The sequence below is a fragment of the Andrena cerasifolii genome, chromosome 8 (genome assembly GCF_050908995.1).
Source record: "Andrena cerasifolii isolate SP2316 chromosome 8, iyAndCera1_principal, whole genome shotgun sequence".
NCBI lineage: Eukaryota > Metazoa > Arthropoda > Insecta > Hymenoptera > Andrenidae > Andrena > Andrena cerasifolii.
The window spans coordinates 2,347,103-2,372,533 of NC_135125.1; the positions used below are offsets into that span (position 1 = coordinate 2,347,103).

Below are 25,431 nucleotides of genomic sequence, written 5' to 3' on the forward strand. Positions count from 1 at the left end.
TTATGATCAAAAGTTGCGCTTCCTGAGTTTCGGAATTTTGCCAGTAGTCTTGACAAAGTGGTTAATTTAACATTACACTTTGCATGCTTCCCTAATTGATATTTTAGTCGCTGGAGGAGCCATAACTGCCTGAACAGCGTTCTTCGAAACATCTGGATCAATTGGAACGCCCTCTTAACACCCTCTTTACTTCGTGGCATGATTATTCGAAAAAAAACAAATAAAAAAAAATTGCATCGTGTACCTTGTCTGCAAAATTTAGATGTTTACTAAAACTATCGAAGTAAGCATGTTTATTTACTCACCAGGAGGTGTAGAGTACAATGTATGTAATACTGGTCACAGTTACAACTTAATGTCCTTATTAAATAATAAAATTACAGAAACGAAAAATTTACTTCTGTCGCTTAAAAATTTGTTTATTTCACTACACATACGTGTTGCACCACAGACAAATAGAATTTCCGTTAGAGTTATCTAGCGGCATTCTCTACAATCTGTAATGAGTTTCAACTGTTTATATAGCACGACTAATAGACAGTAATAGACAATGCTTCAAGGTACACTATGCCCGAGGTACAACAGTCTCACCTATATTTGTACATAAATATTAACTGAACCACTAAAATAATCTATTATACAGGGTGGTCCACGCAACTTGCACACCTCGAATAACGTCTAAAATATGGGTTGAATGAAAAGAAAATTATATTAGGTTGGCAAGGATGAAATTTGTAGTTAAGAATATTGCCAAATTTAACAGCTTATTATTTGACATTGGCTTAATATTTTACCGTTCTGTTTTTTTTTTTTGTTAGAAAGTTACATATCTCGCCTGTTTAAAGAAATCATTGTAAACACTACAAAATATTAAAAACTTTTTTTAAAAATTAATTTTGTTGAAAATGGAACGGTCGGAAATTCGCACTATTGTGAAGTATGAGTTGTTACGTGGAACTAAGGCATCGCAGACCGCGCGAAACATTAATAGTGTATTTGGCTCTAGTGTTACTACAGAGCAGACAGTATCAAATTGGTTCGCGAAATTTCATACAGGTAACTTTGACCTCACAAATGAGCCACGCGGTCGCCCAGAATCAAAGGTCAATAATGACGAACTAAAGGTCGCCGTTGAGTCTGACCCATCTCAGAGTGCCTATGAATTATCGTTAAAGTTTGGCGTTAGCAAACAAACAATATTAACGCATTTAGCTCAAATCGGTAAAGTGAAAAAGTTGGATAAGTGGATTCCACGTGAACCGAGTGAAAAACAGAAACAAAAGCGTTTGGAAGCTTGCTTGATGTTGCTTTCTCGTCACAAATCCGATCCATTTTTTAATCGAAGTGTCACTTGTGATGAGAAATGGATCCAATATGACAATCGCAAACGCTCAGCGCAGTGGTTGGACAAGGATGAATTACCAAAACGCACTCCAAAGCGCAATATTCATCAAATGAAGCTGATGGTGACTGTTGGTGGTCTAGCGCAGGTGTAATCCATTATGATTTCATGAAACCCGGCTCAACGATCATAGCAGAAACATACTGCAACCAACTGGACGAAATGATGCAAAAACTTGAAGAATAAAAATTAAAAAAATTAAAAAACCCGACTGCTTAAAAAAACATTAAAAAAAAAAATTTTAATTTAATTTTCTTATTAATTTAATTTTTTTAATTTAATTTTCTTATTAATTTAATTTTTTTAATGTTTTTTTTTTATTAATTTAATTTTTTAATGTTTTTTAAGCAGTCGGGTTTTTTAATTTTTTTTAATTTTTATTTAATTTTTTTTTAATGTTTTTTTATTTTTTTTATATCCTACAACATTCGGAACGTCAAGACAATTCTAAAGACACCTCATTTGTCCAAATCGGTGTATCCGTCCAGACTCTAGAGCTCTGATAAACACAATACCCTCCTTTGCGTGCCGCAGTCAGGTAAAAACAGCCTAGATTGGTCAACAGGTCGACTCCTATCTTATTGCATGACAACGCTAGACCACACACTGCAAAAATGACTGTGGCAAAACTACAGGAATTGGAGTTGGGACTTCTTCATCATCCTCCATACTCACCAGACCTAGCCCCCACTGACTACCACTTCTTCCGCAATTTGGACAACTTTTTGATAGGAAAACAATTTAATTTCGACAATGCTGTAAAACTGGCCTTCCAGGAATTCATTGACTCTCGTCCGCCAGGGTTTTATACCACCGGTCTGAACCACCTGCCGCTTAAATGGCAAAAGGGTATAGACAATATGGGTGCATACTTTGATGAATAAAATAATTCCTTATATTTGTAAGTTATCAACCAACTTTGCCTGTTTTTCTACAAATTTCATCCTTGACGACCTGATACAAGAGCAGCATGGTTGGATGGGCACATCGATGGCTTAGTGCACAAATAGTGTATGTCCACTTTTTGTGAAATTTGTGTTTTTATATACAACAAATAGTTCTTGACTGCGTCCTTATTCTGTGTAAAAATCACATTTACATCTACTTCGTAAGTTTGCCAAAATAATATTTTTGTTCATTGTATGCCGCTGAGTTTTATGTACCATTGCATGTTTAAAGTTAAAGCAGTGCATGTAGTTTTTGTTTATAGGTGGAGGCGTTTCGGATATTTCATGGTCAATTTGAAGAACGTTGAATTCTGAATAAAAAAGAATTGACCTTTATTAGCCCCAAACCTAATAGTTAACGAATAATTTCGTTTCTTGAAAATTTACTTTCCGTAATATCAAGCTAAACATTCAATGTCCTCACTTTCACAACTATTAAATCGTTAATGGTGAAACTTAATTGTGCACTACAAAAACCAGAAACACTTTGTAGAAGAAACTATTCACGCAGAATTGGTAATAGAACATACCTATGCTACTTTTCTGTGAGTTTGGATGTATATAATTTTTGAAAATCTACTGGAAACTTAAGTAATTTATTCATCCCAACATAGTGCTTGTACAAGGTAGTATGATTTTCCGTCTTCTATTTCTTCTAGTCAGTAATGTCACGCACATACTATAGCTAAAAAATTGAAATAGGATTGTACTAGTCCCGAGAAACGTAAATTGTATTTTAAAATTGCAAATTTATAAATTCATTTCGAAACTTTGAATTTAAATTGTCAAGTTTTAGTTAAGAAATTTTTCAACAAACGAGTATCATAAGTTGTGTGACATAAATTTTCAAAAACTACTAATGAATTAATTATTATTTGCTTTATTAAACTTTTTACGGTGTGATTATACAGGTAAAAATTAGACGGAAATATAGAGGACAATTCTGTATCGCACTTCGGTTTCGAAAAAATTCACTTCGAATTGCAGCCGAGTACGTGTACACCGAAGTACTTACTCTTTTGGCGCCTAAACGGCTTCATATACATCGCGATACATGTGTGGTGTTTGAGAGTTTAGCGCGATTATTTACGTCGCCGAGGCGAGGCGATCAGTTGATGGAGAGAGAGTGTGTGATGGAGAGAATGCGTGAGAGAGAGAGAATGCGTAGAGCAATGCGTTACCACCAGGGGGGCCAAGCTTCCCTCTTACGAAAGTTAAAGCAGAGTTTGTAGCGCCTCCTACCAATGAGGTGCGTACTAAACTGTGAATGTGTGAATTGGTGTGAATCGGGACGTATGTGTATGTGTATACGTGTAATGCACCGTTTACTTTAAACCTGTCCACGGATTGTCGCGCCAGCGACACGTGTGCAGCAGATAGAAGGATATACAAAGAAATTGAATATATTTTCTTTTCCTAAGAAAAGAAGAAATATTCAATTTCAATGTTTATCCTTCTATCTGCTGCATAGGCGTCACTGACGCGACAATCCATGGTCAGACGGCCTTAGAAAGGGTAAACCAGGGAAAGTGAGGACACTTCCTCGTGTCTGCGCCAAACATTTCTAAATGACGACGGTCGTCATGGTAACATTTCACCAACGTCGAAAGGTTGTGTGTCGTGCTCACTGATACACGTAGGTATGTGTGTGTGATGTACCTAGCGCCTCCTACCAGTGCGGTGCTAACTAAACGGGAAAACTTCAGCCAAACAAAGACAGCTTGGTCCCCCTGATTACCACGCACAGTGGGACGGATCGACGTTTAGGTAGGCATTCAGTTCATTTCTTACATATTTCATCATTTAATGATTATAACCTAAGATTACAGGTAATATATTGTATAATAAATACAATAATCATTTTTTTTTCTCGTCGCTCTTTTTAACAATGGGACTTCAAGAGTCCCTTCATGTTGATTTCCATATATATACATCCATATATATATATATGGATCGGGGCTTATTAATAAATTCACTTCCAACATATATTACTCTTTATTATTATATTTGAACATTACTCAATTAGTGTAATTTAAAGTTAAAAACATTCAATTTGCACAATTATTATTGCAAATAAAAAATTGGAGCAAAATAGTATATTTCTCCTTACTTGCACCTGCGTTTGTGCAAAAAAATATCAATTTTTCAAAGCGTCGGAAGCGGTCGGATATGAATAATTGAATTTTGTGAAATTGAATCTATCCAGAATTATGAGGTATGCTTGAATTTACGGACAAATACGAAGAATTCTTTTAATTTAGAAAAATACGAAAATGGTAACAAAAAATCTTAATTTGGCAATAGAATATAAGTGTTTATATTTTTCATTACAAGAAAAAGACTAACTAAAACTATTCCAATGTGCAAAAGCTGATCATTTTCTAAAAATGGAAATCTAAATTTTTTTTAGAATATTTAACTGAGGAAGCCCAGAACGCCCGAAATAATGATTTTAAAAACTACTGCGAATTATACGCAAAAAGAGCAGCTGAAAAATGACAAATCAAGATGTTCTAAATAATTTATTAATAAGCCCCGTTCCATATATATGGATGTATATATATGGAAATCAACATGAAGGGACTCTTGAAGTCCCATTATTAAAAAGAGCGACGAGAAAAAAAATTATTATTGTATTTATTATACAATATATTACCTGTAATCTTAGATTATAATCATTAAATGATGAAATATGTAAGAAATGAACTGAATGCCTACCTAAACGTCGATCCATCCCACTGTGCCACGGTTGCCGGAAAAACGGTGATCGCGATTCGCGAGGAGCGTGACGAACAAACAGTTGCATGTACGGCGTGATAGACGACACATCAGTTTCCATTGTTATTCACTTCTTATATTATATTCTTTTAATAAATATCTTTTATTTTATCTTACACATGTATTTGAGATTTATGTCTAGCATCAAACAACACAGACACGTTTCATGGAACTCCCCGGTAACATTCTTCGGGGCTCCCTACCTCGACGGCCTGAAAAGGAGCGCGATATTTGGGATTTTTTTTAAAGAGAAAACCTCAAATTATATTAATTGAAAACCTCTATTTGTACATATTTAGGCAATATTTAAAAAAATAATAATTAAAAAAACGGCACCTAAAACTTTAAACGCGTTTCTCTCAAAACGATGTTTTTTCGAATTTGTTAGCATGATATCTCAACAACCAATCACCAGATTTACTTCAAACTTGGCATATATCTTCAGTAGATGTCCCATTCTCGTTGCTTCAAAAACTAATTCAGTTTTCACAAATTTAAATTTTTGCGACTTAAAAAACATTTATTTTATTTCAGGCGATAGCTACATTCATACAGATTACACAAATTTTAAAAGTTTCTATTTCAGACAACTACAACGGCTGATTTTATGCTAACAGTGCGCATATGATTCTTGTAAGGCGCTCTATTTGAAGCACTGTAACTCCGGATATAACAACTGTTGAAAAAAGGAAAACTACTTTTTCGGTCCTAATCGTGTCTTGGTTAATTAAATAAATAACACTTCGTTTATATGAACTTAGGTTTTCTATAATTAAATGAAATAGATTCGTTTTGGAAAAAGATATCGCGACGGTTGTCTTTACTACAGGTTCAAAACCAGGACTGACTGTGTATCGGTTTCGTCGACGACCACAACAGTCCGGAGCATCCAAAAAAAAATAATAATAAGGAAACCAAGCTACGCCTTGGCCCGCGCGTCGATCCACGGACTGCTCTCTAGGAGAATACATAGTTTTAAATATATACATTTCCAATAACAACTATTTTTGCATACAATTTTTTTTTTATATTCTCTAAAGATTGGTATATGAAGCCATAATGCTGGGAGTAAATATATTCAATGGTTTGGTTTTAAAAAATTCCCAAAGTTCGCATCATTTTTCGTCCGTCAAAGTAGGGAGATCTCTTCAGTGCTAAACTTCTATTACATAACCTCTAAACTTCTGTTACTATAACATTCTTAAGTGCTAAATTTCATCTATAAGTATTTGTCTAAGAAAAAAAAAAGTAAAGATTGGTAACGTGATACAAGGGACAGCAACATATACGCTGAAACATGTAGATATTCGTATCAGTTGCACGCTTGAGACATTGACGTTCAATGCATTGATACAGACGATACCAGCTGATACCGATGCATCAATACCGGGACAGTGAAATACACGTTGAGATTTGTATCGGGATACTGATAATTGCAACATGTATCGATGCAGGTGCCAATGTATATGGGACCCATAAGGGGCACGCGAAGGTAAACTTCGTTGCCTACGGACAGCGCAACGTGTTCCCCTTACTTGGGGAGTAAAGCTGTACTTCAGTGCACGTGTATTTAACTGAAATTCAAAGTCAATTTTCTCAAAAACCTAGCGCGATATTAAAAAATTGCATTCTATATTTTCATCTTATTTTGGCCTACCACTGATATTTCAAGGTTTACCACCTGCAGTGAAGTACATAGATTTTTGAGAGCTGAATTCGAATCTGGAAATCGTTTCTTTGCCATCACCCTCAGTTTTCGGGAAATTGTATATTGAAAAAAAAACAAATTCCCAAATTTAGATATTTCTGTGTCCAAACAGTAATACTATACTTGTTCGGTTGCTTGTTACATCAAATTATTCTATAATACGAACCCTTCCGAATGAAATTATATAAGTTATTGTGGCATTCTGAAAATTTAAATATGTTTGAACAAAGGGAAAAGGACACCTGAAATGAATCAATTTTTGCAGATACTTTCAATTTATGTCTACTCCACGCAAAAACATCAACAAAAGTGGTACCTATTAGAACTGTTCGAGTAGGGTAGACCGGGGGCGATTGTAACACGTTAAATATCTCAAAACATATGATAGATATTAACACAAATTTTGGATATATGATGAAGAATGACATTTCGAATACACACATCCATATCCTAGCAGTATAGATACACAATAGACATGCATAGTGAAGAAAATAACTTTTCGGTACCCTAACTTTTCCTTACTGATTTAAAATTGTAATATAAATACTCCCTTTGCAAGTACGCGTTTTCTCTATTTTTTAATATTTAATGTGGCCATTTTTAAAGTAATACTGATAGTTACTGGTCAGTTTTAAGTGTCCCGTTAATAAAAATTTATAATTTATGTTCAAAAACCTGGCCGGGGTCGGTTGTGCCGCGACAGAACCGAACAGTGACAAAGTAGATAAATAATATTGTCTTGTTTGCATGGAATCCTGTAGCACAGCACGAGCAAATCAAATAAAAAATGGGTGCAACGTACTGAATGCAAGGATTGATCACATGAAGAATGCACCAGCGAAAACGTTTTATATTTCTGCCAAAATGGCGACACCGCATAATTGCTTATACATTTTACTTTTTTCATTTATTATTATAATTAAAATCAATAAATATTTTAATTTTGAAAAGTTAAATTTGTGCTACTATCGACTCCATGCAGTATTACAACCGACCCGGAGTCAAGGACGGTTCTAACACTTTCTCCGCTTCTCATTTTTTTATTAATAACCGGAATATTACTTGACATACAGCGAAACTGTTGTGCCTCAAATAATGTCAGATAAGTAACTAACATTTTCGTAAAAAAACTGTTGTTATAACTGTAATAGTTTTTGCGTAAGCATATTCCAAAGTCAAAGTGTTACTACCGCCCGCGGTCTACCTTACTCGAAAGAAGCGAGCCAAGCCTAACTCGGCTCGAGAACCGAACCCAGCCGAATATCCGTAAATCCCGAGCGGCTCGAAAACAACCGAGTACGCGGATTTTTTCGGACGGCTCGAAGAGAACCGAGTACCCGATTTTTTCGAGCAGTACGAATGTTTCGAATCTTTTAGGTTAGGAAATGTGTATCTACTGGAATGTAAGTAATGGTTCTTAAGACCCATATCCAGACAAATAATCTCGAAGTATCCAGAAAACAAACGTAATTATGGAATTGAATAATTTCCAATTACCTACGTCGCGGAAATCGAGATTCACATTATCTGCAAGACAGAAAAGTAGGGTTATGCGCGAAGTGCGAATGTTTGGCGTCTTGTTTCGTAGATAATAATTTAACACAAGTTTTCTTGCAAATTAATGTTCGCAGGAGCATGTACAATCGCCTAGGGTGTGTACTGTGTGGAGATGGAGCTGAAGTAAGTATCGCATGTATCCTGTTTATTCATACGTTACGTTTAATTTTATACTAATATTGTATTAGGTGTAGTAAAAATAAATCCATTATTTTTCCAATAGATGGCTTTAGTAATCTGTATCTCGCTTGGTATAAGTGCGATCGGGCAACGCTAGATGGCGTTAGAAAGATAAGATCTCGTACTAAAAAACTTTTCGGACAATTTTGTGATTGCTTGACTCAGTTTTGTTTGAGCGCGCGTCAACGATGGACACCAGCAAAGAGAAAATACGCCATATTTTACAGTTTTTCTTCGATAAAGGCTAAAACGCAAGGCAGGCGGCTGAAAATGTGAATAGTGTTTATGGCCCTGATACTGTCACAGCCAATCACGCGCAATTTTGGTTTCGTCGATTCCCTTCCGGTAATTTCGATGTCAAAGATGCACCACGCTCTGGAAGGCCCATTGTCGAAAATGTCGATAAAATCATGGAAATCGTCCAGTCCGACCGTCATGTAAGCACGGTTTCGATTGCCCAGGAGCTAAACATTGCACAAAAAACCGTTTGGAACTACTCGAATAAGGCTGGGTTCAAAAAGAAGCTCGATGTATGGGTACCACACGAGTTAACGCAAAGAAATCTCATGAATCGAATTTCCATCTGCGAATCGCTGCTGAATCGCAACAACATCGACCCATTTCTGAACCGGATGGTGACTGGTGATGAAAAGTGGGTCACTTACGACAACGTCAAGCGAAAACGGTCGTGGTCGAATCGCGGTGAGCCGGCGCAAACGGTGGCCAAGTCCGGATTGACGGCCAGGAAGGTTTTGCTATCTGTTTGGTGGGATTGGCAGGGAGTCATCTACTATGAGCTGCTCCCCTACGGCAAAACTCTTAATTCGGACCTGTACTGTCAGCAATTGGACCGTCTGAAGGAAGCAATCGCCCAGAAGCGGCCAGCTTTGGCCAATAGGAGAGGAATTGTGTCCCAACAGGACAACGCCAGGCCACACACATCGATAGTGACTCGCCAGAAGCTAAGAGAGCTTGGTTGGGAGGTTCTTATGCATCCACCTTATAGTCCGGACCTGGCACCAAGTGATTACCTGTCTGTTCCTGTCTATGGCGAATGATTTTGCTGGTGAGAACTTCGCTTCAAGGGAAGCATGTGAAAATCGACTCTCCCAGTTCTCTGCTAATAGGGACGAGGGTTTTTATGAGAGAGGCATAATGAAATTACCTTCAAAATGGCAACAAGTTGCCGATCAAAACGGAGCATATTTGACCTAAATCGGATCATTATAACTATGATAAATAAAGCCTTCAATTTCATGCAAAAATAATGGATTTCTTTTTACTACACCTACTATATTTGTTTTCTGCGCTAACATAACAAGGAATATGATGATTCTACACTAAAAAGGAGTCGAAAGTTTAATACTGAGTAAAATTTTCTGATATCGCCCCTAATAGATAGCCCACTGGCAGTGAACGGCGGAAAATACAGGAATGATCAAACTATTTCGCGGAGGGGGAATAACCAATCAACGCCAAGGTGGGAAACGAACGGCGCCACCGTCGAGCCAAACCAAGCTAGCCAAGCGGGGAAGCTGTTGTCGACGCTGGTTGGCTGCGGCCTCATTTCCCTTGGCTAGCTTGGTTTGGCGGTGATGACGCCATGATGGGAAACGAAGCGGCGCCACCGTCAAGCCAAGCCAAGGCAAGTGACGTCACGCTTTCGATTCGTTTCCCACCTTGGCGTTGATTGGTTATTCCCCCTCCGCGAAATAGTTTGATCATTCTTGTATATTCCGCCGTTCACTGCCCACTGGTTACGGGATGTATTGTATATGGATTTGTAAATGTGAATATTGAAAGTTCCTCTTCAGATTTATATTATATGTATATTATTTTGTATCAATTGTAACCACCAATCCTGTATATTATTAAAGAAATAAATGCTTTTTGAAATAAGTAGAATTAATTATTTAATAAACTACAGAATCTGCTTGCTGGTTATGTAAGGTGTCGCGCCTCGCGAATGAGAACCCTTGTACGTAAGGTGAGGGCTTGAGAACCTCCAAGGTATCGAGAATAGTATGCGCCACCCGTGTGAGTGGTGTAGCATAGACCAGACCATATAAGGTAATTTTCGTTCGGCCGGGCCAAAATTCAAAACAATTGAAAAGCACGGCAAGCGCGAGCCGGTCGCTGCACGATCGCTTGGGCATTCGAGCTCGAGCCATAGCGGCAAGCAGTACTCAGTATACCAATAAACCATTTTTTGTTGTTAACCACACCTTTTCCTCACATCACCATCTAATTCCTAAAGCGTTCTCTCGACATTAATTTGCCAAGTAGAGCAGGCGGTCAACTCGCGAGCGAAGTAATCAAATTATGGAATTCGTGAGGTCTTGTGATCGTCCATAAGGGTAGGGATACACCTACAGCAATAATGGTACATTTGTGTTGGTGCGTAGGTCCATGTGACGTCACGCGTAGGGAATTGGTTGGTAATTGTGGCCTTCAGATGGCGCTGTTGGATGTGTCAGAGGGGCAGCAGGATCTGCTGCGGATCTGCTGTCGATATGCCGGGCAGACCCTGACAAGCAGGCAGAACCGTAGCTGTAGGCTGCGCAGCAGCTGCCGGCAGATCTTGCCGCCCCATCTGGTTATCATGATTATTAATGTGAATAATTAAAATGTGAACTGCAAATGAAAATTCTATAACTATTGAAAATAAGTTAATGCCGTGTAGAAGTCGACCACTTCGCTTTTTTTTTTAAATTACACGACGCGGGCGTAGAGATGTCATATTTTGCGAACAATTAGATTTCATCTAGAAACACATGGAAAAACACATCTCTTAATTTTGACTATGCTTAATTTGTACTTCATAATCGTTTCTTTATTTATTTATACTTATTCATTTTTTATTAGCCGGTAACAACCTTTGTTAACAGCCCTGATAGTCAAATCTGGGGAGCAGAATCTGACGTCAGAACCGTATCCATCTGTGCCCGCATTTGACTGCGTTCTGAGGTACAGTGCTTGCTGCCAGGGTCTGGCGGCAGATCGGCAGCAGATCGGCAGCAGATCCTGCTGCCCGTCTGACATAGTGATCCTCCAGGGAGTGATCAGTATAACCGCAGCCATTTCTGGCAAAACTATCAAATCTATCTCTTTCTATCAGTATTTCTGCCTCTTTCTATCAGTATTTCTGTCTCTTTCTTTTTTTACAGTTTCTTTCTCTTTCTACTTCCGCTTTTCCCAGAACTCGTGGCAACCAATCAGCGACGATACACGTTGTTCCGATCACCCCCTGGAGGGTCACTATGTCAGACGGGCAGCAGGATCTGCTGTCAATTTGCTGTCGATCTGCCGGCAGACCCCGGCAGCAGGCTCTATACCTCAAAACGCAGCCAAATGAGGACACAGATGGCTATGGTTCTGACGTCAGATTCTGCTTCCCAGATTTGGCTATCAGGGAGTAGTAATACAATAATAATTACGATGGATACGAACTTATATAGGTAAAACAACGTAACGCTGGCAGTTTTAAACAGTAATAATTCTTGCATGATTATGTAGAGGAAGGTGTGCTGAAAATATTCTAATTGGTTAGAATGTGGGACACGTGGGGAGTTGAAAGATATTCGTTGCCAATTGTAAAGAATTTTGACAATTTTCTATATTTCATTGAGCATTACTTTTTTAATACATTATGAGCGGTAATGTTTAGTTGACGGGGTTGAGTCTTAACGGGAAAGAATGATCTTCATGTTAGAAAAAAAGCGGAGAGGAAATATTAAACAGGGTTATCAGGGCATCTCGAAGAAAGAAGCAGTTTTTTTCTGGTGAAAAATGGGATCATACAACGAATAAAATCTGGCGATCTTACAACGAGAATTTACTGTAGACCCAATTCAAGTGACTTTTCTTATTTTCTAATGCTAAATATATGTATGATACATCAAAACAAATAATCTAGAATTAGAGGATTAAGTTAATATACATAAAAAGCAGAAAGTGTTTGTGTGTTTGTCTGTCGCCTAAAAACTTTCGAACCGTAAATTCTGGGGTCACGCAATGTGTCCCAGCTCATGTTGCCTAGCTAATCCAGATGAATGTGAATATTTTCACAAAAAAGAATAAATATTTTTTTTTATAAAATCAGAATCTAAATTTCGGGCTAAGCCAAGTAGTAAAGCTAGTATATTATAATGCTAGTATATTTATATCTAGCTGATATATCTCCTCTATTCTTTAGCCCTCAAAGGCCGCACTATCAATTCCTCCTGATTCAGCCACACATGGGTCAGCGTGACCCAGATCTTTCTTTTGCTTATATCTCTGGATCTGCTACACCGTTTTCAATGTTTTTTCTTTTGAGCGATTCGTAAGACAACAATCAAAAAGAATATATATATATGTGATTTAGTCATAAATCCTTTGGTACTCGAGATATTTTGAAAATAAAGAGGTAAGTAGGTGAAAGTTGTAAAAAAAAACTTTTTTCTTTTAATCACAGTTTCGTTCAGAAAAAAATATAAGGGTTTAATTATACAGCAATAGAAAGTTTTCGATTTCGAGTCATACTTTAAAGGAAAAATCGTTATTATGATTGGTTAAGCAAAAATATAATTATTTCGCGAGGTGAATTTGAGTAATCTTTTATTTCTGCCGAACTAATGTTCTCTGTGAAAAATTGTCTGTTTCGTTGAAAATAAGAACACGAACTGCTACTGGCATTGCATATACAGTATCAGAAGAAATTTTATTGATGCCTGTGAAAATCGAAATTGGCGGCCATAGAGAGGTGAAATGAAAATCTCGAAAAAATTGCATGCATTTAATGATAATGGGGTACAAAAATGTCAAATAACACGATGGACAAAATGTATGCAATTATTTATTTATATCCACGTTTCTATCTTTCAAAAAGCATGTATTTCACTTTTGGTAACTGATAAATACTGTACATATAATAACTTGTCGAAGAAAAAAAAGATATACTCTAAGTAGTCATTGACTTTCACTTTTAATGGATTTCCTAACGTTACAGCCACACTGGGTCAGCGTGACCCACATACTACCTTTGCAATGATTTTACTCGGGTGCTTCAGGCATACTAGTGATTCTATGTGCGTGTGGGGGGGGGGGGGGGGGGGTGAGATTTCTAGAAGGGGTATCAAATTTTTCAAAATTTGCCAGGTGCTTCCCGAACGGACTGGGTCTGTGGGGACCATGTGTCCGGTCGTGCAGTGTTGTCCTATACCGACTACTGTGGATAATCGTTCGTTGACCAATGGCAAATTTTCCACTGCATGGACAAATGACCTCTATAAGGACTATTTCCAAGTCTGGTGATTCGTCGAATGTCGGTAACTACCTACAGGCTGTTTCCGAATGTCTTCGAAAGCATAGTGGTAGATGAGATATAAAACCGTTGTTAAACAATATTACTTGTGATGAACAGCATGGTTTCATGCCTGGTCGATCAACAGTAACTAATTTGTCGGTCCACTGTAATTTTGTGGCATCTGCATTAGAATGCAATCAAGTCGATACAACGTACACGGATTTTAGAGAAGCCTTGGATACCGATAGGACACAACATCTTATTATCTAAATGATCTACTATTAGCTTCCATTGTAGTAGCCTTATGAGGGTTAGAAGTTGCTCATCTAATAGAACACAAACTGTGAAAGTTGCGAATTCATACACATCACTGATTAAAGTAATGTCAGGAGGCCCTCAATGTGTTGTATACCAACGCCATTTAAATATATTTCTGTATATAAAGTATTAGTCAGCGCGTTAGTTTTCTAGATACCAATAGTAAGCATCCGAAACAAAGTATTAGTCAACGCGTTAGTGTTCCAGATAGCAATAGTAAGCATCCTAAATTCTTTCTCCTATGACCTTATCCGCTCCTTATTATTCATCCTTGAACCTTGATCTCTATGCCTCATCCCTTAACGACCGTTAAACTCAGGGCAACCCCCTCTTTTCAGCTTACCGAAACCGTACATATATATATATATATGTCGCAGTGTTTTGTTTGTGTATTATACGTAGAGTACCTACGTATGTATATATATATATATATCTTTACCATAATTTATATGTAAAGTAAACAACCACACTCATATAGTAGTGTGTCGTTTTCTTAGTGACACAATTTGAATTTACCGCGTTATCGACGGAATTCAATAGGTGTCATGACTGTCTTTATGAGACGGGAGAGAAGAAGAGGTTAGAGGTAGTTAAAACGATCAAGGCAGAGAACTGTAAAACAACTGCCTGTAAAGAATTAAAGGCTTTAAATTTTGTTTTTTTATCTTTGCAGGTGAGAAACTCGTTTCTTCACAGATACTTAATCTTGTAAACTAGTGTACAAATTGTGTTAGGAATTATGAATGTTGTACATACACGTGGTTTGTAAATAAAATTTTTGTCTTTGCATAAAAACGCAATTTCGTCTTTACTTCAAACATAGGAGTGTGTTGTCATTATATATATTAAACCGGCTTATGGTTTCTTTTAAATGTTTTCTATTCTCAGGGCGCAGAATACGATGATGTAACAAAAATAATTCAAGATTAATTTTCAATAGTATCAACAATTTTGCGAACAGTTTTTTTTAAATGTCCACCGATCAAAAGGTACAAATTCACCCCTGAAAGTCACCACAAATAATTTCAATCAGACAAGATATCAAACTACATCTTCTAAATATACATATTATAATTCATTTAATGAAACTAACAAGGGTAGGACACAATGTGGTAGACACCGATTTTGATAAGCCTTGGCACGATGGATCTATGTCGAAAATAAGTAAATAGGTGTCCGAAATAATAATAGAGATATTTACATGGAAATTATTAAAAATTTAGGGTTTTAGTGGGTAAATTCCCCCACTACCCTGGCGCCCGCGGGAGATTGCCTTTTGAAGATGTCTCCACGTTAAAAAAAACTTTATAATTTTTTTTTATAAATTATTTTTTTTATAAAATAGTTTTTAAAAAAAAAATTAAAAAAATTTTTTTTTATAAATTATTTTTTTAAAAATTATTTTTTTATAAATTTTTTTTATAAATTATTTTTTTAACTTGGGGAAATCTTCAAAAGGTACCCCGACTCCTTAGGGGGAATCCCCCGGGGGCGCCAGGGTATTGTGGGATTTTTACCCATTAAAACCCCACGGCTACTATGAAATTTTTAATAATTTCCATATAAATATCTCTATAATAACACAGTTCAACAGCCATCTGGACTTGTAACATTCAATAGCCGTTTCTTAAAGCTTTTTGTGCCCTGAAAACGAATCCGCAAGCCGTTTATCGCCATCATCCTCAGTTCTTGTCCACTGTCGGCGCCGCGCGTTTTGCCAAACTATTTCGCTTCTGTGTTGAAAACAAAACGTGTCTCACCACTTCTGTTGATGCTTTCCGATGGAAAAATATCTGCTGCGTTTCGTGGAATAGTCAGATTTCCTCCTAGACCCTTAGTTTTCGAAATAAATTGAAAGATATCTTCAAAAATGAGTGCATTTCGGGTGTCCTTTCCCCTTTAATCGTTGTTTAAACATATTTAAATGTTCAACTTATAGCGTTGAATTCGGGAGGCTTCATAGAATAATTCGACGCAACGAGCAACCGAATAAGTATTACCGTTTCGACACAAAAGGTGTTCAAATTTGAAAATTTGCAATTTTTTTCAAAATCGAATTTCTCAAAAACTGGGGGTGATGGCGACAAACGGTTTGCGGATTCGTTTTCAGGGGACGAAAACCTATAAGAAACAGCTATTAAATGTAACAAGTCCGAAAAAACTCCAATTTTGTCGAACTGTGTAATAGAGACCCATTGGCAGAAACGCTCTGACACCTATTTATTAATTTTCGACATAGCTCCATGGTGCCAAGGCTCATCAAAATCGGTGTCTACCACATGGTGTCCTCCCCGTGTAAATAACAACTCATCCTTTCTTTGTACATCATTGAACCCGTCTTATGACGTTACGCTGACGTAAACCATTCAGCAAGTGTGCCCTAGCGATTACGCGTAAATGTGTTTGACAATTTCGCGAAGACGGTCGAATTGCTGTATACGCAGCGAAATAAATGCGTCCTTCGGGCTGCATTTTCTCTTTTGTATGTACCGATTCAAATCACGTGCAATATTATTCCAGCGAATCTCTTTAACGAATAATTGAGCGCAAACAGAAATGAAGCACTTTTCGCGGCGTTATAGTCAAGGGTCATCTGGCACAATTGAAAACTCTACTGAGGAAACATGAATAAAATGCAAACTTAACAAAGCTGAGACTAAGGGTACACCCTGTAAAGAAGGTTTTGGTTGTGTTTAATGGAATGCAAATACAAGCTGAAGAGTTGCAAGAGGTGGAAGTACACTGCCATGAACGACACCACACCTCTGGCGAAACCTACTTTGAGTTACTGACCATGGCTGACAATGAGACTGCAAATGAGAGACAGGCAGGACCAGGTAATGACGCTTGGACTACCATGAAGCCTACAATGTATCTTTCGCTGTAGAAGGACCGTTAAATACACATTGGGGAAGCATTCTCAATTAGATTTCATATTTAACGCCAGAATGTGGAACTAGCAACAGGATTAATTTTTATTTGTCGTGAACGTCTCGAGGAGCACGCTACGACTCTGCGATAGTACCTCTCCACGCGAAACATTGTGTTCAGACATCTGTTGTTAGCTTTACAATTCATACGTGAAACCTCAGGAGTTATAGGTAATTGCTCCGCAAGTACCCGCCTGAGGCCAATGTCATTAGAGCACTAAATTACCAGCACTTTGTCGTATTAGCCTCCAACGAAAATGACAAGCAATTAGGGGTATACACATTAACCTAACCCTGAAGGGTAAGTATACAGTTGTGATATAAAAATATTTACACCTACGTAGGTGAATACTTAAACAAATCACAAACCAAACAATGAAAGTTCGCGTTGTGATCGGCAGTTCTGTTAAATCCAATAAAGGAATTTTCCTAAATAATATGGCGATAATTTGCAATTATTGAGTCAAAGCGATATTATCTCCTTGGCTCTCTAATTCAAAATAATTAATTATTTCTGGTACGCAAACACCAAAGAATGTAATGCCAAAATACTAAAGGTACAACTTAAACACATATCAATCAGATGTTGCCACTCTCGATTTAGCCTTAAGGGGGTATACCCGTTTGAACCCTCGGAAAATGTGTACATTTTGTGGATTTTTTTACATGGCAACGGCTTGATGAAGATTTTCCGTTTTTGTATTATGTTTACATAGTATTATGAACTACTTTAAAAAAAGTTTCAGTTAAGAAACTATTGTTTTTCGGAAGTTATGCACACATATCCGAAAGTCTCTCGATTTTAGACGGCTAAACGGTGGGCCTAAAAACTCGCGCTACGTTCAACCAATTCACTTCCAATTTTGCATGCAGGATTGTAATAAGATTTCACATCGTCGAACGAGGGCTTTTTTTTATTCCGATTCCCCGTTTATTATTTATAAAGAAAAACGGTGGCCTTTTCTCTTAGAAAAATGTAACTTTACCTTTGATCTCTCACCATTTCTTTATTTTTCAAAATTTTCAAAATCGGCCCTGTTGGACGATAGCTACTGACATACTTTATAAGAAGATTTTATTGTTTTTGATTTCAGACCCGACATACAGCTGTTTTCAGGCCCACCGTTTAGCCGTCTAAAATCGAGAGACTTTCGGATATGTATGCATAACTTCCGAAAAATAATAGTTTTTTAACTGAAACTTTTTTTTTAAGTAGTTCATAATACTATGTAAAGATTGTAAAAAAACGGGAAATTTTCATCCAGCCGTTGACTTGTAAAAAAATCCACAAAATGTACACATTTTCCGAGGGTTCAAACGGGTATACCCCCTTAAGTTACCTCCTGCAGCACTAGTCATAGTTATCCGATGCGTTCAATATTTTGCGAACAAACCTCACGAATTTCTAGCACAAGCAATAATTAATTTTTAATTTTAAGTCCCTTCAGAAATTTTATATTCTTTATTTGCTTTTGTTGTTCTTTTTCTTATCATTATTATTAATATTAAACGGGTGGACACCGCTATGCCGATTTCCCCTAAAATTTTGACTAGAGCTCCTTGCAACCGATTTTCAGTGTACAGCTTATAATTCCTAACTAATCATTTTTTCTTTGGATTTCTTGACATCTTGAAACTTGACATTAGATATGAAAAACAATTTTTTCAGGCATATACAGGGTCAACCGTTAAAACTGCAACCTACCCGCGCGCGAACAGACGAAAATGGCAACACCGCCTCACGGACGCATTCCACTACAACCATTCACCGGCCCAAAGTTCGGTGGATTGCCAGCGACCGCGGGACAGCAGTGATGCCCGAGCTTCGAAAATTTTAGGATGGTCTATTTCAAATTAACGTCCCAAAGAGCTATTGGGAATTTCCCGGCTCGGATTGAAGAATTTGGGGCCTTTCTCGTATAACTTTAGAACTATAAAAGATATCGGAATGCAATTTGCACCGAAAAATGAGGAAAAATTATTCCCTCTTAATGATGGGTAATTTGAAATATTTTACGTTTACTTAATTTTTCTTTTATCAATTTTTTAACCATAATTGTTATGAAAAGTTTTTGCAAACTGTTTATTTGATACTGTATTTAATGCTCTTTTTAAAATTCGTGGTGTTGATAAACAACAGGCTAGTTGTTTCTGTATCATTACATTCATAAATTGAGAAATTAAATTTTTATTCAATTATGTGTTAGTTCTGCAAACCTCAGAATCTATTGTTCTGGTTTTCTTTTTTATAATTTTACCATTAACTCGGCGGGAGGCGCTAATGGGTAAAATTTACCACAGAGGCGCTAGTTGCGAAAGTATGAAGACTGTTTAAGTTTTTGTTACAATTTTTTAAAGAACTTTAATAAAGATTTTAAGATATTTCATACAATTTTGATTGATTCTTAAAACACTGTACTTTAACATAAAAATTACAAAGTTATAAAAAAAAAGATTCTGATACCGTGGTATTTTACGTTTCAATTTTGGGTAATTTTGACCCGGTAGCGACAACCTGTTACAATGCATGCATAGAACGGACGTAACGGCTAACTAATGGGACATGTCTTTGATTGTAGCGGCGTTTGAATTTTTTTCTACAATTTTTGTGTCTGAATGTTTTAACCTTTCAGCTACTCAACGACATACCTATACCGGCTTCCGCTAATGTCATTTTTTGGAAAATTTTTTATATTAAGACGGGTACGGGACCAGTCGTCATTGTTTTCAAACCCCATTACAGTAATCTGGGGTGCAAGTGGTAAACCGATCATAATTTGCGACGTTAATTTGAAAGAGACCATCCTAAAAGTTTTGAAGCTCGGGCAGCACTGCTGTCCAGCGGTCGCTGGCAGCCCACCGAACGCCGGGCCGGTGAATGGTTGCAGTGGAATGCGTCCGTGAGGCGCTGTTGCCATTTTACAAGTTCGCGCGAGCGCGGGTTGCAATTTTAGTGGATGACCCTGTAGAGGCTACACTGTGGCCGAATCGCACCAATAAAGAATTAATAGTTTCTGATTCAATGAAGGTATTAACGGACTTTCGTAGCTTTGCACCTTGGAAGTTTTAGAAAGTTATAGGAACATTTAAATCTTTCAAGCATTATGTGAAAATTGTCATTAGCAATCAGTTTGGCGTCTTCAAAGACTATAATATTATGTTTATCATACAGATAGAAGCTGTCTCCTCGTTCCTCGGCAACATATGTATGTATGCCAATTTCTAAAGATCAAATTGGCTTATCTGTCGTAGCTCTAAACTATTTTTAAATCGATAATGCACAAACAATAAAAGCTTTATCATATTCCGATTTCACACGCAACCGGTAGAACGTGATTTCTGGAGCTTGCTAGGAATATTGGTCACTCTAAGAGAAGACAGTTTGCCACTATTGCACTAAAGAGTAAAAAAATGTTGTCAGACATACCCAGAACGTAATGGTGTCGTTCGAAACGTTCCCATTAAAACCTTACAAATCACAGTAGTCCGTAATGTCAGGAAGTTAGAACCACTACCTTCAGACAAGAAGGCTTGAATTCTATGTATACAGTGGAGGTTCATTAGTTGCGCGCGAATTATCCCCACCACTTTGTGAAATCAACTCGAATGAATGATCTCCTAGTCCACCTGTCCCCAACGCTCGGAGCTGACGAGTAATGAGTCCGTATTTTCATGCATGTATGTATAAAACATAAATTTATTACAATATATTATTGCATCTCAATGAAAGGGTTGTTAACGAACTAGTAAGATCTTCCTTAGGTTGTTTCATATTATAGGGTTAAAATTAAAATATTACTTATTTTTTTTACTTTGTTCATGCCCTGATTCCTATTAATATAAAAAGAATATCTGACAAATTTTAGGAAGATTGAGTAATATTTAGAGGTTGCACACTTTGCACACTAAATAATATGTAGTAGGCTAAGGAAACACGATTTCCAATGATAATTATTTTTATTCTCAAGTCTTTAAAAAGAAACTAAACTTCAAAGAAGACTTAGATAAATTTACATTTTATTATTATTATTATTGTTCACACCTATTAAAGCTCTGTACCTTATTATTTTACCCACAGTTTTAAAACCTGAAAAAGCGAAAATATTTAGGGTAGACCAGGGCGGTAGTAACAGGATAGCGAATGTAACGCGCTAATATCTCAAAACATGTAATGGATATTAACACCAATTTTAGTTATATGATAAACAATGACATTTGGAATACACACATCCACGTCCTAGCAGTATAGATGCGCAATAGATATAGATAGTGAACAAAATAACTTTTCGATACTCTAAAGTAACTTTTTCTTACTGACTTATAATTGCAATGTAAACACTCCCTTTGCAAGTATGTGCTTTTTTTTAATCCGTAACTTGACCCTTTTTAAAGTAATACTGATCGTTACGTAGCACTTTTAAGTGTCTCGTTAGTCACAATTTATAATTGAAGTTCAAAAGCATGGTCGGGGGCGATTGTAACATCGGCAATCAGGGTCGGTTGTACCGCAACAGAACCAAGTAGCGTCAAAGAAAGCGAATAATGTTGTCTTGTTTGCATAGAATCCATGCAGTGTTACAACCGACCCGGGGTCAGAGAAGGTTCCCACACTTTACACCAGGGGTGCACAGGGAGCCGTTTTTAGCGCCCAGCTGCGAGCAACCCGCCTGTCCCGTTGCTATGGTTAGAATCGGTGAAGAGAACTGCAGTAGTGTATATAGCTGGGTTCAAGTCATACCAAATGCACGTACACTACTGCAATTCGCCTCACCGATTCTAACCTTAGCAACGGGACAGGCGGGTTGCTCGCAGCTAGGCGCTAAAAACGGCTCCCTGTGCACCCCTGCTTTACACTGTAACATTAGGACTATAACACTCCGTTTCTCATTTTTTAATAACTAGGAATTTAGGGATGGCGATAAAAGTGTCGATACATCGAAATATCGATACTTTTCCATCCAAATTTCGATATTTTATATCGATATTTAATGTAGTGATAAATCCGGGTCAGGCATAATAGCAGCTACGCTGAGCCTCGCCCATTCCGTTAATTATGTGCTATACTAATTGTTATTGCTTCTGTATTTTGTGTGGAATATAGACGATTTATTATTATTATTATTATTTCAGTATCGATACATAACCACAAATATCGAAATTTCGATACATACAACCGTTACGAAGTTAGAATTTCGACCGTAAATTTTTTTTTTTAAAAATTAAAACATGATTTCGGCGCCCAGTTTCTGTCAATTAAAAGAATAAAAGCTAACTTACAAATATAGCTTTATATTAGCTTTTATTCTTTTAATTGACCGAAACTGTGCGCCGAAATCATATGTTTTATTTAAAAAAAAAAATACAACCGTTACATTTAAACCCTGAACGTTGCCGTAACGGAGCAGCGATGCACAACGATGCGGCCATATTGAATTTCGTATGCACGTGCAAGTTCGATTGATAGCGAATTCGGTACATCGCACCGACTCTGCACTGGTGCCAGAAATTGACTTGGATTGGTTGTTTCTGATAGAAACGAAGATAGCTCTATAAGAATCAACCAATCCTAGTCATTTTCTGGCAACAGTGCAGAGTTAGTGCGAGGTACCGAATTCGTTGGGTTCGATGTTCACGCGGAATATTTATTAAAAGGTCAGTATCACATATTATTTATTTATTTATGTAATTATGAATTGTTTAACAGTTTTCCTGCCGCACACGCATGCTTTATATTGCTTTAAACAGATTTTACTTGCACGTTTCAGTATTGGCGTTGATGGAATAGTCTTTCCAGCTAGCCCGTAGCTTCACTTTCATGTACATAGATGCACATCCCACCTCATCGTTGAATTTCTAGTGAAAGGTTAGTAAATAGCACATACTATACTTGAGCTCATTTTAGAAGGCACCTGTCGACCGACGAGGTTAGACCAGTTCTGCGCAGGTTGACGCTCATTGGTGCCGGGAGAAGCCACTATTGGCTGTACCCCCACCAGCGCTTTTTCGGAGCCAATGAGCTCATTCTACATGCGCGAAACGGGTTCCTTCTAAAATGAGCTCAAGTATAGTACTGCAATTATGAACTATTTATCAGTTTTCCTGGCGCACACGCAGGCTTTATATTGATTGTGAACCGATTTTAATTGCATTTTTCAGCATTGGTGTTGGTAACATAATTTTTCCAAATTCATTGGTGTAGTAGCTGTTGTCACATCACACAACAGTATGCATACAAATTTCCTATGATCCTTTTATCCAAACATAAACATTCTCTTCATAATTTTCAGTATTCATAGTATAATATATAGTAGTTGTAGAGTCTCTTCCTAAACTATTTAATCTGTTGTCTATCTTATTTAATTGTCTATTTTGTTGCCCACAAAAAGCGTAGTTTGGAAATAGTTCATAAAAACATCTACGGGAGGTGGATGCATAATTTGCCAGCAAGAGGTGAAGGGATGTGGCAATACCACGAATTTAAGATTTCACCTGGAGCGTATGCATCCCAAACTTGAAATGGTGACGGCTCATACTACCACAGATAATTCTATGCCGACACTAAAGCGGAGGCATGAAGATGAAGAGGAAGATGGTGCCTTGGTAATTATGGTAAACATTTTGACGAGGCAGTTCCATCTCCGACATTACCCACAGGGTCGGTAACTTCTGAGCCCTCAACATCATCAGCCGCACTAACAAGGAACACTAGTCAATTGATGATGGAATGGCGCAGATTTTTTTATATAGATCGAAAGTATATGTCACAAAGATCACACAAATGTAAACTAAAGATGCTCCCAAAGGCTGGTCTGACCTTGAAAAATCGACAAAGGTGGAACCGGGGAAAGAAGAAAAATGAGAGAAAGAAAATGACAAATCCGTGTGTTGAAATTTAATTATCTCTATTATATGAAAATACATTATAGTAAATGAATGATAATAGATTAATGATAGATAGTAATTAGAAAAAATTAATGATAATAAATGATATGCTAATGAAATCACAACAGTGGGTAATATTAACCATTACATTTACGATAATCTTGTCGATAAGGTTTAAAAAAAGTGATCGAAGCAATAATAAATTTCACAATGACTGCAACAAGCGAACACTGTTTCTTTCATACCTTGATCAACGAGATAGTCTAAGCATGTCACTGACATCATTAGTATTATCATTTATTATCATTATTTTTTTCTAATTATTATCTATCATTAATGAATTATCATTCATTTACTCTAATGTATTTTCATATAACAGAGACATTTAAATTTGAACTGACAGATTTGTCAATTTCTTTCCCTCATTTTTCTTTTTTCCCCTGTTCCACCTATGTTGATTTTTCAAGGTCAAACCAGCTGTTGGGAGCATCTTTAATTTGCATTTTTGTGACCTTTGTGACAAATACTTTCGATCTATATAAAGAAATCTGCGTGATTCCATCATCAATTGAATAGTGTTCCTTATAAGTGGAATATCCCAAAAGCATATATCTCTAAAGACTACAACATATTCAAATTTCAGCCACATCCGAAATGTTACTCCAAAAAGTGCCCGATTTCGCGTGGAATGTCCCTTATTCAATCAGTAGGAACATGGTGGAATTCTACATATGCTATGCTTAACAGATTTATAGAATTATCAGAAAAAGTAGGTTCAATACTGTTACAGTCTCCTACAGCTCCACTGATGCTAACTTCGTCAGAATTACAGAGTATTAAAGAATTTGCTGAACTTTTAAAGTCATTTTAAGATGCTACAAATATTGTATTCGGAGAATCTTACCTAACAGGCAGTAAGATCATTCCGATAGTAAATACTCTAAGAAGAAATTTACAAGTCACAATGAAACGCATACTGGTGTTCGATTGAAACAACTGTTAATAGCACAGTTCAATCAAAGATTTGACTGCGTAGAAAAAGTATCAAATCTTCCAGCAGCCACTATTTTGGACCCAAGATTTAAGCGAATTCACTTTCCGGATAAAATAGCCTGCTCACATGCTATTAACAAAATAATAAGGGCTGTAAATACTGTAGGTAGTATAGTTTTAAATACTAGTAACACAGACCAAACACAAACTTCCACGAATACAGTAGTACAAAAAACTGATTTTTGATCGTACCATGAAAATTTGGTAACTTCTACCAAATGGAGGGTATTGTAAACGAAAATGAAATGCCGGAAGAACTGAAATATTATTTAAATCAACCTCCAATACCAATGGATGATTGCCCACTCAAATTTTGTAATCAATTTAAGGGGGTATAGGACTAGTGAAATCTTGAAAAATCGATTTTTTTATTATTATTAATTCTGAAA

At 36.9% G+C, this 25,431-nt stretch overlaps 1 protein-coding gene and 1 long non-coding RNA gene across 5 annotated transcripts in view; one reads left to right on the top strand and one right to left on the bottom strand.

Moving 5' to 3' along the window:
• The window catches only part of LOC143372289 (uncharacterized), a 228,167-nt gene that overhangs the window by 88,573 nt on the left and 114,163 nt on the right, over positions 1–25,431 (top strand). The window lies entirely within an intron of this gene.
• LOC143372261 (neuronal calcium sensor 2) overlaps positions 1–25,431 on the bottom strand; it is a 449,084-nt gene that overhangs the window by 48,593 nt on the left and 375,060 nt on the right. The gene's annotated exons all lie outside the window — the stretch shown is intronic.